The sequence below is a fragment of the Armigeres subalbatus genome, chromosome 3 (assembly GCF_024139115.2).
Source record: "Armigeres subalbatus isolate Guangzhou_Male chromosome 3, GZ_Asu_2, whole genome shotgun sequence".
Taxonomy (NCBI): Eukaryota; Metazoa; Arthropoda; class Insecta; order Diptera; family Culicidae; genus Armigeres; species Armigeres subalbatus.
Window position 1 is genome coordinate 24,194,709 of NC_085141.1, and position 18,978 is coordinate 24,213,686.

General features: G+C 39.6%; 1 protein-coding gene across 11 annotated transcripts in view; it reads left to right on the forward strand.

Moving 5' to 3' along the window:
- LOC134219152 (high affinity cGMP-specific 3',5'-cyclic phosphodiesterase 9A) overlaps window positions 1-18,978 on the forward strand; it is a 782,997-nt gene that overhangs the window by 168,138 nt on the left and 595,881 nt on the right. For 2 of the 11 annotated variants that reach the window (XM_062697856.1, XM_062697857.1), the window contains exon 1: window positions 10,723-11,597. The exons of 5 other annotated variants lie outside the window; for them this stretch is intronic. The gene's annotated coding sequence lies outside the window, so the exon portion shown is untranslated. Of the gene's footprint in view, window positions 1-10,722; window positions 11,598-18,978 lie in introns of those variants that run through there. 4 more of the 11 variants (XM_062697848.1, XM_062697849.1, XM_062697850.1 and 1 more) reach the window with 4 other exon arrangements.

The following is an 18,978-nucleotide window of genomic DNA, read 5'->3' on the forward strand; positions in this document are numbered from 1 at the left end:
CCACATATATGGGTAACTTTGTAACAATAATTAGTCATTCCATTTTGCATGTTGGTCATACGAGAATAACTCATATTGGCGGGTGACCCATGATTGTGGGGTCAGTTATACTTCCAGGAGATGTAATGGGTGTGGTTGAACACGTATCAAAATTTTGTGTAAGGAAAAAAGCAACTGTCAACTGTTGATTGCAAGCCCCAAACTCAATAAAAGTTTGGACAATCCAAAATATTAGAAAACTATCTTACAATGGTGGGTTGACATCAAGGAAGGAGCGCCCAACAGAGCTCTGGTCCCCACAAGTTCCTATCTCACGCTTCCACGGGTCGTCCGATGACAAAAGACCGCCAGCTAAGGGTTGCGTACTTAGCTGGTAGTGCAGCCTGGGCACTGTTGTCCTTCTGACATCAGCTAGAGTGAGAAGGTACGCCTCGAGCGTCTGTTCACCAGGAGGTACGGCTCAATCAGCGTCTGCCTGGTACCCAGCGGCTGATTAACGAAATGCTGTATCGCGTCAGCTATACCTAAGGTGGCAGCCAGTGTTGTAAAATGTCATTTGCATTCGTCTGTATAATTTTTCCAGAACTTTTTTCAGAAGTAAGCTATTGATTATTGATGTATGACGAACTTATAGTGCTTAAATGTGCCTACAACTTTGGAGAGTTTTCAGTCTCCAGCCTTAGATGTTATATTTAGAGCAATGTACCCTGGAACAAAAATATAGCCCTACTCAAGCGTTATGAGTACAGCTAAAATTATTATGTGAATTTTACTTCTGAAGAAAGTTATTAGCAAATTAGTCAAATGACATGCAGATGACATTTTACAAGCCTGGTAGCCCCATCATCGCGATGTAGGTAACGCGACCCCGGTAAGGTAGCTTACTGAAGCCTCTCAAATACCACGAAAAATGGAGATAGAAGAAAAAGAGAACGTTATTTTTGGCAACCGACCCGGCAACGAAATAAGGACTATGATTGGAAACTCGGTACCTGGAATGTCAGGACCCTAAATGAACCTGGACGAGTGAGCCTTCTGGCTCGCGAACTGCAGAAGGTTGGAGTGAACGTGGCCGCTATTCAAGAAGTCCGATGGCCCAGATCCGGAGAACGTGAATTCCGAGCCGTGGACCCCACGACCAACACTGCATTCAAGTATAACATCTATCACAGCGGCGGCAGAAAAGCAGAGCATGGAGTTGGTTTCGTAGTGATGGGCAAGCAGATGAAGCGAGTGATGTGGTGGAAACCCATTAGCGAACGAATCTGTGTGTTGAGGATACGGGGCAAATTCTTCAATTACAGCCTAATCAACGTTTACGCACTGACAAACGATAAATCCGACGACGTGAAGGACACGTTTTATGAATGTCTTGATAAAGCCTATGGAGAGTGCCCAAAGCATGACGTGAAAATTGTTATCGGAGACGCTAACGCTCAGGTCGGTAGAGAGGACTTTTTCCGTCCATAATCGGTAGGGAGAGCCTTCACTCCGCTACCAATGACAACGGCCTACGGCTAGTAAATTTTGCTCTGATCACTACCTCGTTGTCAGTAAAATTCGATCACGGTTGTCAACTGTATCGAACGAAAGATCACAGCGAACGATGCGTTACAATATCCATCGATTGTCGGAGTATCGGCTGAGTATCGCCAGAAGCTCGACGAACGGATAAGTCCAATCAACGTTAGCGACAACATCAACGATCTATGGGAGTCGATCCATGGAGCGGTGAGCACAACAGCACGAGAAGTGGTAGGCACTGCACAGAGGCGACCCAGGACGGGTTGGTTCGATGTGGAGTGTCAGAGAGTGACAGACGAGAAGAACGTTGCCAGATCGAATAGAGATCGGTACAAGGAAGCAAGAGCAGCCGAAAAACGAACCCACCGCAGGAAGAAAAAAGAGTACGAAGAACAAGTTATTAGTGAGACGCAGGAAAAAATGGAGCAGAACGATATGCGGAGGTTTTATGAGTCTGTCAATGGCGTGCGGAGAAAGACAGCGCCATCTCCCGTCATGTGCAACGACCAACAAGGGAATTTGCTGACAGATAAAACTGAAGTGGCTGCCAGGTGGAAGCAACACTTCGAGACTTTGTTGAATGGAGGAAGTGACGGGGCATCGGTGAACAGAATAAATATTAGCGACGATGGACAAGCTGTGGAATCACCTATACTAGAAGAGGTTAAAAAAGCTGTTAAAGAACAGAAAAACAATAAGGCTGCGGGGAAGAACCAGGGGTGGCATTGCGCATCTCGCTTCGAACGTAATTCTATCGAGTCGAACATGTTTGGCATTACGGCTTTCGATTCGATCTCGAAAACGACTCATCCTTCGAGTATGCTCGAGGAGGTACAAGAATAACGAGATGTTTTGGCATTATAGTAACTCGTTAGCACACTGAGAAACGACTCAAGTCGATTGAAAAACACTCGTCACCTTTATAGCTTTCGAATGTTGTTCGAGTGTCATTTCTTGCTAAAAGTTTTTATTATATTTGTTATTATTTCTCTACGGGAAGAGAATAAATGTCTCATTATTGTATCTTGAAGGAAAGAATGTCATTAGTATACCTACTTTTATAGTTTCCAGACAATGTGCAATATCTAATTATCCCGAAATCCGCGTAAAAACGACTCTAACTAAAATCGATTTTTTTTGCATTTTATGCGTATTTTTTGGCGATTTCGATATACCGCGTGAAAAATCTGCGTAAAAACGTGTATATTCTAAAACCTACGTAAAAATAGTTGAGTTAAATAATAAAACGCGCAAGAGATGACCCAAGTGCATTTAACTAAAACACATGGAAACATCAAAGTAATTTATTACCGAAACCTTCTTTAGCTTTAAATTATTTAGCTCAACATTGGATCTTTAATAAGAAAATTATTTTGAGCTTTAAGTCGATTCAAGTACAAGACACTGAAGACGGCCTTACTGTTGAGGTCGAAATACGTATCTGTCAAGATACAATTAAGTGGTGGAATTCAATGGGATTGTATAAACTCGTCTTATGACAAGTGATAAAACTTATAATTTGTGTCGTAACAATATCTCAATTTACAAAACATATCGTATCGGCATAATGTTTTAATCGGTTGCAACTGCTCAATAAATAATATTGCTTTTTATAGTCATTGAGCACAATTTGCTTGTTTATAAATTAACTGCCAATTCATGCCCTCAAGGATGCCTTTCCAACAGGCAACATGCTACACGCAGATGAAATTACTCTCTGTTTACTCACATTCGCCATGCGCTGAAGGTTGTCTCTCCAGCGGGCGGCATACAAAACACGGAGACAGCTATCTCTTATTCTCTCTGTTTACATTTCGTTTGACAGAACATATTCGATTGAGCTAGTACAGCACCATTCGAAATCTTGTACTGCGACTGAATGAAGTCGAACGAAATACATAATGCCGCAATTTCTTCGAAACGAATGCAAAAATGTACGAATCGAGTGATTCGGTTCGAGATGCGCAATGCCAACCCAGCTCTCGGCTGAACTTCTAAAACACGGCAGTGAGCAGCTTTATGAAGTTCTGCACCATATTATGTCAAAAATATGGGAAGACGAGGAAATGCCTGCTAGCTGGTTGGACGGCCTCATTTGCCCTCTCTTTAAGAAAGGGCACAGACTGGAGTGCACCAATTACCGAGGAATAACCCTCCTTAATTCGGCGTACAAAATTATGTCCCGTATTCTGTTCAACAGATTGAGACCGCTTGAAGAGTCCTTCGTCGGCGAAGGTTTTCGTGAGGGCCGATCAACGACGGATCAAATGTTTACCCTGAGACAAATCCTTGATAAATTCCGGGAGTACAACTTGCAGACACATCATCTGTTTATTGATTTCAAGGCGGCGTACGATTCAGTGAAACGGAATGAATTATGGCAAATTATGCTTGAACATGGTTTTCCGGCGAAACTGATACGGCTGATTCATATAACGTTGGACGGATCGAAATCAAGTGTAAGGGTTGCGGATGAAATATCGACGTCATTTGTTACCTTAGATGGATTAAAGCAGGGTGATGCACTCTCGAATCTACTGTTCAATATAGCGCTCGAGGGAGCGATTAGGAGAGCTGGTGTGCAAAGGAGCGGTACCATTATCACTAAATCGCTTATGCTCCTGGGATTTGCGGACGATATCGATATTATCGGAATTGATCGCCGTGCCGTGGAAGAGGCTTTTGTGCCTTTTAAGAGCGAGGCAGCGAGGATTGGACTCACGATTAATACCAGCAAAACAAAGTACATGGTCGCTGGTAATCAACGTGGGTTCATTAGTGGTGGTGGTAGCGAAATGGTGCTGCATGGTGAAAAATTTGAAGTGGTAGAAGAATTTGTGTATCTTGGACATTAGTGACGTGTGATAATGATGTTACCCGCGAAGTGAAAAGGCGTATTGCAGCTGCAAATAGGGCTTATTACGAACCGTAGTGCAAACGAAAACAAAACTCGCGCTGTATACTACTCTGATTCTTCCGGTGGCTTTATACGGCCATGAGACATGGACGTTAAAGGAGGCTGATCGGAGAGCTTTCGGAGTGTTTGAGCGTAAGGTGCTGCGGTCAAATTGACCCAAAATTGAAATTGCTATAAATTTTTTATTGTTTGGCCGATTTTGGATTTTTGGGGCTGTTTCGCTGTTTACTGTTTGGGTGAGTAAATCGCGAGGAGGGGTTTTAGTGAACAAGGGTACAAAAACAGTGATTTTTCATGATTATTTTACTTATATCCGAAAATCCTACCCATTTTGAACTGCACCTTTTTTAAAAAGGTTATGCAGGAAGGCGTGTGCTTTAGCATGAGGTGTTGATAATTTTAGAACTTAACCACCAGGTGGCGGTATATTTGAATGCATTATTTTAGACTACTCCAGATATTCCGATATATAGAATTCTCCCCATTGTAAATATTTTTATCGCACAAATTTAAAATTTGTTAAAATGGCGTCTTGAGCAAAGGTCGTCTAGTGGGAATGGACTGTCTTGTGACGGAAATAATAATTGGGAATTTTACAAATAGGCGGCAAATTGGCTGATCTTTGGTTACGCATGTAGACCCAAAGGCCTTAATTACAGGATTTTCTTGGATGACCTAAAACATATGATTGAATACAAAGAAAACTTTTGATTAACCCTACCACAACATTCAGGTTTGCAAAAAAATGCTACAAACCAAAATACATCAGATCTCACATGGAACAATATACTCAAATATAACAGCTCAGTAGCGCCGCATCTTGGAAGAAGTGCTCATTATATTGAGCTCCGCTTTGTTGTCCTGGACATCCTGAGCAATGTTGCCGAATACAACTGGGGTGTAGGTATGAGCAATCTCAAGCTAAAGCAATATTTCAAATATGCAAGATTATTGCAAGTACACTAGCGCCGCCTATTTGTAAATTTCCTAATTATTTATTCTGTCACATGACAGTCCATTCCCACCAGACGAACTTTGTTAAAGACGTCATCTTTACAAATTTCAAATTTGTGCGATAAGAATATTTACAATGAGGCAATTTCCATATATCGGAATTACTTGAGAAGTCTAAAATAATGAATTCAAATATACCGCCACCTAGCGACCAAGCTCTAAACTAATCAATGCCTCATGTCAAAGCACACGCCTTCCTGCATAATCTTTTTGAAAAGGTGCAGTTCAAAATGGGTAGGATTTTCAGATATAAGTAAAACACGAAAAATCACTGTTTTTGTATCCTTTTTTACGAAAACCCCTCCCTGCGATGTACCCGCCCGCCTATAGTCAATAAATCCAAAATTGGCCTAACATTAAAAAAGTTATAGCAATTTCAGTTTGGGGTCAATTTGACCCCAGAGCACAGACAACGTTTTTTGAAAAAAGTACACTGTAGCGCATATTTTCAAGATTTTTCAAGCAAATTTGCACCTAGGAGACAGATCTCGGCAAGTTTTACCAAACTACCAAAACCGATTGAAAACTAAAAAAATGGCAGCCACTCAAAGTGGTCTGGGGTCATATTGACCCCAGAGCTCAAAGAAAAGGTTGATACAGATTATAAGCTTTTTACTAAATTGATAGTGAACATGATGTCTACTATTCCAAGTAATTTGTTGGGTCCTGGGCAAACAGCAGGTTTAAGTAATCTTAGTTGTACTGATAATCTCATGGATATCCGTCGAATCATAACAAGATCAATGGAACGTAAAAGTTTCAAAGGGTTTCTGCTCAGCGTTTGATAATGTCAATCTTGCCTACTTGTGGAAAATTTTGGAAAAAACGGTTTTCCTGAACAAATGATATTTTGTTTAAAAAATCTTAACTCCATAGCTTCATCGCGAGTTCAATATAAAGGCTTTTTTACACCGGAAATTGAAATTAAGTCATCGTAAGCAAGAAATTAAGCTAAGCATGATCTTGTTTACGCTTTATAGCGAACCGCTAATCAGGGCCATACGAGTAGCTCAGGTGTCCTTGTTTATGAGGAAATTCTGAAGGTGATAGCGTTTGCAGATGATGTAACCATATTCATCAAAAATCAACAGGAGTTTGATTTGATAATGAAACTCATATTCTCGTACTCGTTGTATGCAAACATACGGATCAACTCAAGAAAATCATGTTTTGTTAGGCTGAATAACGTGCCGGGCGTGGTTGGTTAGTGAGTTTAACAAAGTGAAAATTCTAGAATTAACAATTCACAACACGTGGGCGAAAATGATCAATGATAATTATGAAAAATTGATTAATGACATGAAGTATAGTTTGAAAATTAATCAAACCAGAACCTCAACTTACTGGAAAAAACATGGCTGTTAAATATTTTTGTGTTGTCCAAAATGTACTATATTGCACAAATCATTCCACCACGAAATAAGCATTTAGGCACAAATAAAAAGTATGGTTGGGAGGTTTTTATGGAATGGTGATATCTTCAGAGTAGCAAGAGAGCAAATGTAGCTTGACAATGATAAGGGAGGTTTAATACTTGTTGACCCGGAATCGAAATGCAAAGCTTTATTTATTCGTAATGTGCTATATGACAGAAATGGAGCAGAAAACGAATGTGAAAAAAATTGCTTGATTACGCTAAATCCAGTTTACTTACAAGAAACGGAAGCGAATGGCTTCAAGAAGCAAAATTACTCCAACAAAATTAATTTATGTACAACACGATTACTATATTCTTACTTTTTACTGGACATTTTAGTTGGGGTTACTGAACGTCACCCTCAAATCGATTGGACGATTATTTGGAGAAACTTGAGTTACAATTTTCTAGCTTCCTATGATAAAGATTTGATCTACCGCTTAGTGAATGATACAATACCAAACAAGGAAAAGTTAATAGCATATCGAATCGGTAATTTGAACAACGATGAATGTGACGAGTGTGGAGTTATTGATAATAACGAACATAGGCTACGCAGTTGTATCAAAGCAAAAGATATAATGAACTGGACGAAAAACATAATGAGGGATCGATTAAAAGTATTGTACAGTAATTTGGAAGACATACTACAATGGGACATTGAAGTTTCAAATCAACAGCAGTGTGCTGCTTTGTGGATTGCATGTCATACAATTGCATATAGCTTAAATAAGACAACATCAAAAAAATTGTATTGTTTCAAAAAGTCAATTAGAGAAATTCGATGGAATAACAGAAAAATGTTCGAATATCAATTTGGAAAAATGTTAAATGTGTGCTAAAATAAGTAGGTTGATAGGACTAGTGTAATTAGAAGTTAATCACGAAATAAAAAAAACATCCAACCAGCCACCAAAAACGTAACGTAATTTATAGACGTTGTCTAAGAGAAGGTGGCATCCGTTGATAACATAACAATAAATTTGAAAATATTTGACTTCCTTAACCCTTTCGGGATGGATGGGTCATATATGCCCAGCGTTTTAGATTGGATGTGAAAACTAGGTCCTCAGTTTCTTCAGCAAAAATTTTCATCAGGATGTCGGCTACCCAGGAAAAATATTGGAGGTCAAGTTTGACTATACCCTGAAGACCCAGATATCCAAAACCTTGGGATGATTTTGCTTCTGACAGCATGCAGATGAATACCTAAATAATGTGGTAAATCTAAACACTCAATCAAGTTTACTCATCTTGATCGTTGAGGTTGATCTTGATCTCAAGGTATTCCAAAACGTTCTCGATTTCAGCCCACGATATCTGTTGGATCAACCCAGGCTTATACAATGTCTTCATCATCGCCATATAGCTTCTTTTTTTCTCAGAATAATTTTGTTGACGAAATCGGAGCGTGACAAAATCGGAGCATGACAAAATCGGAACATATCTGTAAGCATTATTAACTTCTTCTCCTGTTTTGTTCCTTCTTTTAACTCACTTCTTCATTCCTCATTTTATAACTTTTTTCTCGTCTTCCTACTTTCTTCATTATTCTTTTTTCATTCTTCCTTCATCTGTTTTCCCTTATTTTGTCTCCCTTCTGCCTTCCTCCTTCTTTTTTCTACTGCCGTTTTTTAGTCTTCCTTCTTCCATCTTTTTACTTTCTTTTTCCTTCTTTCTTCTTTCTTTTCTCTTTTTTTCTTCTTCCTTCTTATTTTATTCTCCCTTTTTTTCCTTTCTCACTTCCCACTTTTTACTTCGAACATCTAACTTCTGAATCTCAGATTCTCACTTCTAATTTCACAATCACAATAAAGAAACAAATTTCAACTGGCGTTCGGGCAAATTAGAGTCCTGTAAGTAAGAGTACTGACATGTGCTGCATTTGGCAGGTCTCATGCTTGTTTGGAACACGATTTTGTTCCGTAAAATTCTGACAGTGTCGAAACTTTGTATTACATCCACTTCCGGCCAAATGACCCTTTTGAGCAAGTGGCTTTCAGCAAATATCACTCCTTCAAATCATCCTAAACGTGGAGGAAATTTTGAAGAATTTCTTGTGCAAATTAAGAAAAGTTGCCGTAGAATTTCGATAAGCTTGCCATAGAAATTTCAAATTTCATAGCGAAAACACAGTCAAATTTTCTGTAGAAATTCTAAACGATTCTGTGTGCAGATTTTACAAAACTTATCTTCAATGTTCTGAAGAATTTTACGCTTCAATTTCGAAGAATTTCTTGTGAAAATACGAAAGGATTTATCAAGGAAATGCTCAAGAATGATTAGAATTCCTCAGTTCAAGTTTTTCTTCTTCTTATTGGCATTACATCCCCACACTGGGACAGAGCCGCATCGCAACCTACTGTTCACTAAACACTTCAACTTATTCACTGCTAGGTTTTTAAGCCAGGGGTGGGATTGCGCATCTCGACTCGATACGAACAACCCATACAAACTGTCATACGAGCTGTCGAAAGACCCAATGAGGTTACCATTTTTGCATACGTACATCATGAGGCTAGCACGATGATACTTTTATGCCCAGGGAAGTCGAGACAATTTCCAATCTGAAAATTGACTAGACTGGCACCGGGAACCCAGTCACCCTCAGCACGGTCTTGCTTTGTAGCCGCGCGTCTTACCGCATGGCTAAGAAGGGGCCCCAAAGTTAATCGTCTTTATTTCGGGTACTGGCCAAATTACGACAATTAAAACTCCGATGCAAATATGTACATTATGTGAATGATTTTTGATTTAAAAAATGTATTGGATGTAACCAATTTCTTTCGATGTGACCGGGGGTCATGGGTTCGAGTTCCTTTGAAGGAAAGTGGTTATAATCCATTGACAATTCCGTAGAATTTCCGGTGGAAACTATAAATAACATCGTGCAGAAATTCTGTAATGCATTCAAATGAACGCAATTAAATGTGAATTGATGGAAATAACTGAATCTGTCTCCCTAAAGTGCAATTTTGACCTCTTTTATGTGGTTTTCTTGTTACTCTTATGTGTTTTCTTGTTTTATAATACACGAGAAAGGAACGATCATCGCTAGGTGGATCATTCTGATTTTTTTACTTGTGCAAATGCCAAAAAACTCAACGTACGTACTTCACAGCCTGCGAGTCTTCATCGGTTGACGCTATGGTACCTGTTGAGCCAACTACCAACGATGTAGAATGCTATGCCACAATACATTCGATTCATGGCAGCTTATTTTGCTTTACTTGTCACGCATAAGCCCGATTTGCAAACCAACATTGCTACTTTTCTACTGCCGTCTTGTCCTGAACAGAATAACAAAACATAATTGTCCGTTTAATTACGCACCCAACCAAATTGGCGCACAAACCATTGAGATGCAAAACGCGGAAATACCTGCTGAATAAATATTCCAAATCCTAATTGAAAAGGACCATCGCACAACCGTCTCTAAACGCTTCAAATGAACCGAAGTGGGCAACCATGCGTCTCCATCTGCGAGCGAAACCTGTCCCAACGAGCTCAGTGTTGGAGAGCGACTGCTTTTGGTTTGGATCTAATCGACCGAGGTCATGGTAGTGCGATCCTTCTTCGTTCGCACTGACGACAATCGGTGTGCCTGCTAGCGCTTGAATGCTTCCCAGACGGGGATTCCATGCGATGGGGTGGTTTTGGGTGGGACCAATATGGAAAACGGAACGACCGGACCACGACGACGACGACGACGGCGGACGCGAGAGTGCTTCTCTTCTCGGACGAAGGTCGAACGCATGCGTGCCTGCGGCCCTTAATTGCATAATCGACCCAATCGGCAGGTAATGGGACGCAGCTCCATCGCGGGCAGTAAAGTGTCTCGCTAACTCAATGTCAGTTGCCGTCGAGCGTTAGCAGAGTAAACATGTTCAACTGGCAGTGCCACAGTGCTGGGGACGATTGGGACAGCGATGACAACGGGGGGAGGAAGCTCCCGTAGTGGTGTTCCCTTGGTGTAGGGTGCAAGAAGTTTGGGGATTTCAGTGTGGTTGTGCTCAGTGCAAGGATATTTGGTGGCGAGAACTTGATTCTAAGCGGGAGTGTGCGAGAGAAAGGACAACATTCTGTATCCGGTGGAAGGTACAACAAGTGGCGTGTAGAAGCGTGTTGTTTTTCAATTCTACAGTTTTTTTTCTTCTTCGGGGAAATCTGTCGAGAGAATCGAGGACAACTGACGAGGAGTAGTGGACCGTTATTCGATTTTGCCTGCGGGTGGTCGTTGTGCACTATACAGGTCGATGATGGCCTAAATGGAGGTGGAGACCAACTTAGAGGCGACGGCGAAGGACACGGTATCCAAAATTCTTTTCGGCATGTTTCTGTCGTTGTGCTCTATTTGTTTAGGGACCACCAACGATGAATAAATAAATCTGTTCACATAGTGGAGATGCGGAAAAATGGACAGATATATTTAGTGATAATTGAGCAGTTCCGGAAATAGACCCTGAGTTGAGTGAAAACAAATGATCGATTCTATTAAATATTGATGATTGTGCGAAACGAGTGTTTGGATGGATAAAGAATCATAAATAACAATGAATAATCCCTTTAGATTTCGTTCAAGTGGTTAATCAACACGTTTTCAGATAGGAAGACTGTTAAAATGTATATGAACCGATTTGGTATGGTGACCGTGAAGTGCAGTACTCGAGCAAACCTGACGGAAATTTTCTGAACATCGTCGTCGTGGGTTCGATAGCTACATTTGTAAGTGGATAAGTAGATAGATTTGACGATAGTGGCGATTAAACGGGGTGAGATAGTGATTATTATTTATATTACGTTTCACTTGTCTGTGGATGTTTTTATTCTGTTATCAGCTGATCCATTCCGATCAACTTACAACTATGAACGAAGACAATATAAACTAACTGTTTTAATGTTGAAAAGGTATTGGAAGAAATAGTGTTTATATTTATTTTGTATCTTTATTTTTGTTTTCACACAACATAAAACGGCGGCTGGCTTTTTTTATTCTTTAAATTTTTCCGACGGGTTTATAGAGTATTTGTAAAAAACTTTACATTAGACAGGACATCGTCTGCCGTTGCTAGGGTTAAGAAAAATAAGTCTTTCCTCATTTTAGACTTTAAAATGTTCATAAAAAGAGAGTCTCCACAACTTTCTTCAACGCATTTTATAAGATTTCAGTTTTAGTTATTCGGCAAGTCCGAACAAACAAATTTAAAATTTTTGGAGAATCAATTTTACTGTAATTTCAGCTTTTATTCTGTTTATCATGATATGAAAGATAAAGAGAAATTTAACAAGAAAAATACGGAATCCTTATACTCATTCTGATTCACAAAGTGGTTAAAACACGAAGCATTTTGTTTTTCCTAATTTGCTCATGCTTTATGCTCGTATGGCGCAAATTTTGGTAATACTCTTTATACGACAAAACAATAAAGAAATAGTGTGTCCGGAACAGCTTGTCCGTAATCTCTAATTTAAGGAAATCTTATGTAAAATTAAAAGATCTTCGATTTACGAAATTACGATTTATTGGAAAAAGTGATATCCAAAACCATCGATTATTTTGATCACCCGATCTCAAAATTGGTCACCATAATAAAAACATGAAGAAAAATTACGAATCTATTTTTTGTTCTACTATTGTGAAAAGCGGAGGGATCGTACATCGGTTTCACGTGATTGCAGTACTTTTTTTTTAATGTGTCGGTAGTTTTACCTAGCCTGCGCGTGATCGTCACTATACTAATAAACTTAACCTTGTTACAGGGTTTGCACAATTCGCTCTCAATAGATAACGAATAATGATCAAAGAAAGGCAAAAACCGTTCCGAATCATAACAAGCTATGAAAAAGAAATTTATCAAACTTGTATACAAGTGCGAAAAAACAGAATCGGATAGGCAACCCCCACAGAGAAGTGATGATGATGATTCTTGCTTTGTTCTCGCTCATTTTGTGTTATGGAACGTACACACGGTCAAGCAGTTTGACCAACATTGACTCCACCTCTCGTTTATTCAAACATTCGTCAAGTTTCACCAACAGCGACACGAACAATCAATTTATTCGACCAACAATATCACACACGAACGACCGAAGCACCAACCATCAAAAAATATATGGGAGTTTGTTCAACTTCACTACAAATGCTCAAACATGTTCGGCGAACCTTGACTCCACCCCCGACAACTCAAACCAAAATCAAACCGTATTAATTTTTTCCAACCGAGCCGCCAACTGTCAAATGGTTGTTCGAACAACTTCACACACGTTCCAACAAAGCAGCAACCGAAGCGTTTTCTTGGGGGTGGAGTCAATGTTCGTCGAACTGCTTGACTGGTGTGTACGTAGCATTAGGGATCGCACAGTTGCGTAGAACAAGTTGAAATGCATCTTCAGAATCAGTGCTCCCTGCATTTGAAGCTTGTCAAAAGAAATGTATCATGTGGTATAGCCTCCCGTGTCAGTTCTTTGTCATGACAGCTTGCGAAAAAAGTCAATCGCGGTATGCTACATATCGTATATGTATACAGAGATGATAAGTGAGAGACTTCTTCATTATCTTTTGGACTCAAACCCTGCCTTGTTATAAACTTGCTTTTGAAGACGAATGCTGCCAAATTTCATAGTATGACTATAACTTGATTTATGCTGTACATTTGGCGTTGAATTGCGAATTTTAACAAAATGAATCGTCAAGATTTCCAACGGTTCAGAAAGTTAAAAAAATAACAAAATTAAAATTGTTTGTGACTTCTGACAAGTTGAATTATTTGAAAAGATTGAAAATTTATACCAACTCGAAATCGATGTTTGAAATAAGTGAGAGACACAAAATTGATCGCAAACAATTTGATTGAAGTCGGATTTTCTTCAAACTTTAACGTTTACTCAACACTGTGAACATTGCATATATTTATGCTTCAGTCTAAATTTCAATCAGTTTTCCTCTCTATGGATGCTTAGGTTTCTACTTACTTGTTTTTGGGTCTTCTCTCCTTGTCCTTGACACCCCCAACATAAGGTTTTTTGGCAATGGTGAAGACTTCATTAAATACTTTTATTCAATGTTTCTCCAAACCCTGCTCGTTCTCCAATTCGTTATGTAGTTTACGAAGGCTGGCCTTCATGATGGCTAACAACTTTTCAACCGGGTGATGTTCTGACGATTTTGGTCGGCACGTATTGGCAGGACGCCAAATCCAGCCAAAACAACGTCTCGCTTAATGTCGAATTCGTTTTTAAAAAGTTCCAACCTAGGTTGGAACCAGTTCCAACCTAAGTGCTGTCAAAGTGTTTTTTTATTCGCTCAGTTTGGAACTAGGTTCGCACTAGTTCCAAACCCAAAGCTGTCGGGTTCGCACTGTGTTGTTTCACGGTTTCGCACCGGGTTCACCAATACAACTGTATTTCAACTGTCAAAACCACGTCTGAAATAAACAAGCAGAAGGGACGAAACTGTCTATTTATTAAAATAAAATGCGCGTTGAAATTCTTTTTTTCCGGGAATTTTGTGATATTTGTTGTTGTAGTTTTTAATGAAATTATTCCGGTACTGTTGTCTAGATTCAGTTTTAAAAATAATTGCTAGGGAAGCTATCATAAGTTCATTCAGGTTTTCCTCACAGATTGTGTCCTAAATTAGGTCGGTGGATGGAATTATGTATGTAGTTTGGGAATTCCCCTTGAAACCCGTTCACAAAATCCGCTAAGAAATGTCAGAAAAATATGTTTGAGGAATACCGAATGGAATGTATTTCTTATGCAGAATTTCTCTTGAAATTCTTCCAAAAACTCTTTTGTGCGTTTCAGAATTTTTTTCGGGAATTCTGCCAGAAATTACTTCAGAAATTCTTTCAGTAATTCTTTCTTGAACTTTTGGCGATATCTTTCAGGCATTCCTTTCGAGATGAATTCCTTTGGAAATTCTTCTGGGAATATCTTTGAATACTGTTCCAGGATTTTCTCTGGAAGTTGCTCCAGGAATTAATTTGGAAATTCCTACAATAATTCCTTCAGGAAATCCTTCTGGAATACAGGAACTTACATGACGCTTCTTCCAGGGGTTGCATGTTTCGTACATAAATTCCCCCGGAAGTACCTTGAGCAATTCCTCCGGGAGATTCCTCCTTGTAAATTGAAGAGGCACGGGGCCCAAAATCCGGCGGAAAATTTTCCCAAGATGTGAGGCTACCTTTATCAGGAGAGGTAGCGAGGAAAAAAATTTAGCGAATCCTAGAGAATTTTTATGACATGCTTCTGGGTGTTCTCAGAAAAAAAAAATTTGCGGGAATAGATGATTTTTTGTAAAATAGAATCTTTTACGGAATTCTTGGTATAACAATATGCACGGGATTATTGAATATAATTAAATAGGGGAACTGTTCCGATCTCCATCTCTCTGAACATATATTCATCTCATCGGGAAACAAAGAAATACAGCACCACTTTCGTCGCCTCTTTTTGTCAAAATGCGTGCTCACTGCTGAAAAAAAATAACAAAAATAAAAACAATCCAAATTCCTTTCCATTGCTTTGTTTTTGATGGGATGAACATCGGAGCCATGATATGAATTCCAGGAGCAGTTCCCGCATGTATATCCACCCAAAAGTAAATTCCACTATCCGCAAAAATCAGTTCACGCACTTAAAAATATTTATTTATCATGATCTGATTAGTCAAGGCCAACGCACTGCCAGTGCACTGGATGTCCTGGATCATATGTTTCGAATCAAAACAAACACGATGCTACGCACACCAACATATCCAATGACAGATGGAACTGAAAATGTTTTTTTATTCAGGGTTCGGGTTGGCACTGACCCAGGTTTAAAAACGAATTCGACATAAGTGAGATCACAAGAAGGGCGAGAGGCGCTCGGCCTGATAGATTTGCGCGTCATGATGTACGACTGACTCGTATTGTCGCACCCACAGATGGTTAGCCAAACCTAAAACTTTTATGCACTTTGTCCACCTGCCCTGCTTTTCTTATCCCCTCAAGGAGGGCCAACCCGGATGTGGGAACAACTACCCCGGCAGCTACTTAGTGTCCGTCGTGAAGTAAGTCTCACCATTCATCATGACGAATATCGGTTTCGTAAGCTGTCAGCAGTTTCCTGCACGAGTTTTTATACAGTGATTTGTGTGCAACTTAGACTAATTCCGTAAAGTCCGACATTTGGTGTAAGTTTTTTTAGTTTAACTGTTGGTGCACTGTTTTCAAATTTAAATTTTTAATTTAAGGTGAAGGTGGGTTGAGTACCAAAACAAAGCTTTGAAAGTATTGGTACAATAAAAACTGTCATATACTGTAGTAGTATTGGTGTCGTATCTATAAAAAAACAAAGAATATTAGTAGGGTGGTTTAAAAAAACGACCCAGCTTCACCACGCTCACTCGATTCCGTTCCATGCTCCGAGTGTCCTCCAAAAACCGATTTGAACAAAAACTGCTTGAACACTAGCCGGTTCAAGTTTGTATGAAAACTAGTATGAGAAACTAAACTTTTCATTACATTTGCTACAGCGCCTTCCCTTCAAACGCGAGCGAAAAGAGAATCCACATAGCTCAAAGCAACATTCCGGAGACTTCACTGAACGAAAACCGCACCGCAGGAAAGATTCATTGATTATGTAACGCAAAAAAAAAACCTAATTATCATGCTAAAGATTCGCAACCTCGATTAAAATCGACTCCCAACTATTGGAACGACCATTCTATATGGATTGTCTATGGAGCTGAAGCTCTTGAATATTTCATCCATTCATATGGTCTCCCCCTCGCTAGCGCCAAATGACGGAGTGCCAGAATCAGAATAATGTAAAATTCAACCTCGCCATATCAACTGTCATACAAACCTGAAACGACCTGTGCACGGTAAGCCTCTATTCAAACCAACCCAAACCATCGGATGACACCCAAATTATGAATCATAATCGACTGAGCGCGGCGGAGCAAAATCATTTTTTGAACCACCCTATGTATTAGTTTGCTGCTGCCGCTACCGGTGTTTACATTCGCTCCGCGGTCAGTTTTTAATCGTTTTTGCGGGCAAAAATAGCAGTTTATATCAGGTTTTCGGTTCAAACGAGTGCCTGATTTCAAAAAGTGATGTTTAATTTGCATTCTATCAACATTTCGGGCTGCTCATGTGTGGAGAAGTGAGTAAAAACTTGATTTTTCTATGCCCTTTGAGAAGAAGTGAAGTGCAGTGATAAGCCCACCGAATCGCGAACGGCTATTAAATTGGCACGAAACTGCTGATTTACGATAAAATTCGAGCCGAAATTCATAGCACTCTTTGAAGAAACATGTTCATTATAACAGGAAGTGAATAAATATGCTGTGAACAGGTTAGTAATTTGAATATTATACTTTTGTTCGATGCTGTTCGACGCATTCGAATGTTGTTGGGAGAGGAGTGCGGGAGGTGTGGGGTTGACCCGTGGAAGATCCGGTGCCATATTGACTGCCATCGTGGTACTCCTCCAACTATGTCCTTAAAGATTTTGCATTTGATGTTACTGGAAATATGTAGGAAATATATTTCGTAGTTATACGACCCAATCGTATAATTTTTCAAATGGGCGCTCTACAAATGCATCCCACCAACGCAAAGAAACAAATTCCGACACTTTATTCTGTTGCAGTGCATGGAAATATAACACCATACTTCTTGCGGGCGTCCCACTAACGCAGACGAAGAGATTCCGACACTCAATTCTACTGCCGTGCATGCGGACGTTCCACTACACAGGATTGTGATCAATCTGGTCCACTATAACACAATTCTTCTTAAAGGCGTCCAACAGAGGCAGAGGAAGAAATACCGATACTCAATTCTATTGCAGTGCTTACGGGTGTCTCACCACGCAGAATTGTGATCATTCTGACTCTCAACAGATGGCTTCTTGCGTCCCAACGGAGAGGATTATATTGCCGAAAGTCGTTTTTGTCATTGTGGATTCTTTCCCCAAAATTTCAGTTTTTAAAATTTAAAATTCATCACGATATAGAAAATTTATTGTTTTGATTGGTAGTGTTACAATATAATGTATTGTTTTCCTTTAATATTTTTTGTTCGGGGTGGAACCCGGTTTTCTTTGTTCCTGAACTGTTTATTGTATAACAAGGCGAGGCAACTTTGTTGTTCCGGTTGACGAGAATCACATTCTTGAGAATAAAATCTTATGAAATGGAAGGCGTTGAATTTTCAATTTGCAAAGCGGATTGCTCGGAATAGGTTTACGGTGGTCTCTTTCCAGTTTGTTTTTTATTGCAGTTTTTTTTCACAATATTGCCAATGGAACAGTCGAGTTACTTAAACATTTTAATTTACTTCAATCCATTGTGAAAACTCATATGTGAATATGTACATTATGTGGAAGATATTGATTTGGAAAATGTATTGGAGGTAACCACTTTCCCTTCGATGGGACTCGAACCCATGACCCTACAGTACGCTAGACTGGTGCTTTAATCAACTACCCTAGTAGCACAGTTCAGATCGATTTGGTTGCAGCAACTCTAATGTGACTGGATTTGGTCACATATGAGTCACAGTGACTGATATGTAACAAGTGTAACAACTCGGGTAAGCTACGAAGGACCTCCGTCGGCCTTCGCAACCTAGCGGCTACTGAACGAGCTAGAGATTCCCAGATTGGTCGCCTAGTCATAGGGTTCAAGTCCCATCGAAGGGAAAGTGGCTACCTCCAATACATTTTCCAAATCAATATCATCCACATAATGTACATATTCACATATGAGTTTTCACAACACTGTAAATTAATGTCCAAGTTGGGTGGTTTAATCCCCGGGAATAGGCAATTAACTTTGATTGAATTCAATCCATTGTTGTAGTACAGTTAACTGACGTTTCAAGCAATTTGTCTCATGTCGTTCTTCTGCTTTGCCTTTTTCGTTGCACCGGCAGTCATCAAAGCAGTAGGATTGACGTCGTAGAAAAGAAGCCTAGGGCAGCTATGCTTGGCACGGCAGTTAATCATCATGATAATGTGCACTATTGTTTGTAACACTGTGAACGTAGTTCTAATTCAACTGAATAATGCTGTGCAAATATTTTTTAATTCTTAGGGTAATATTTCA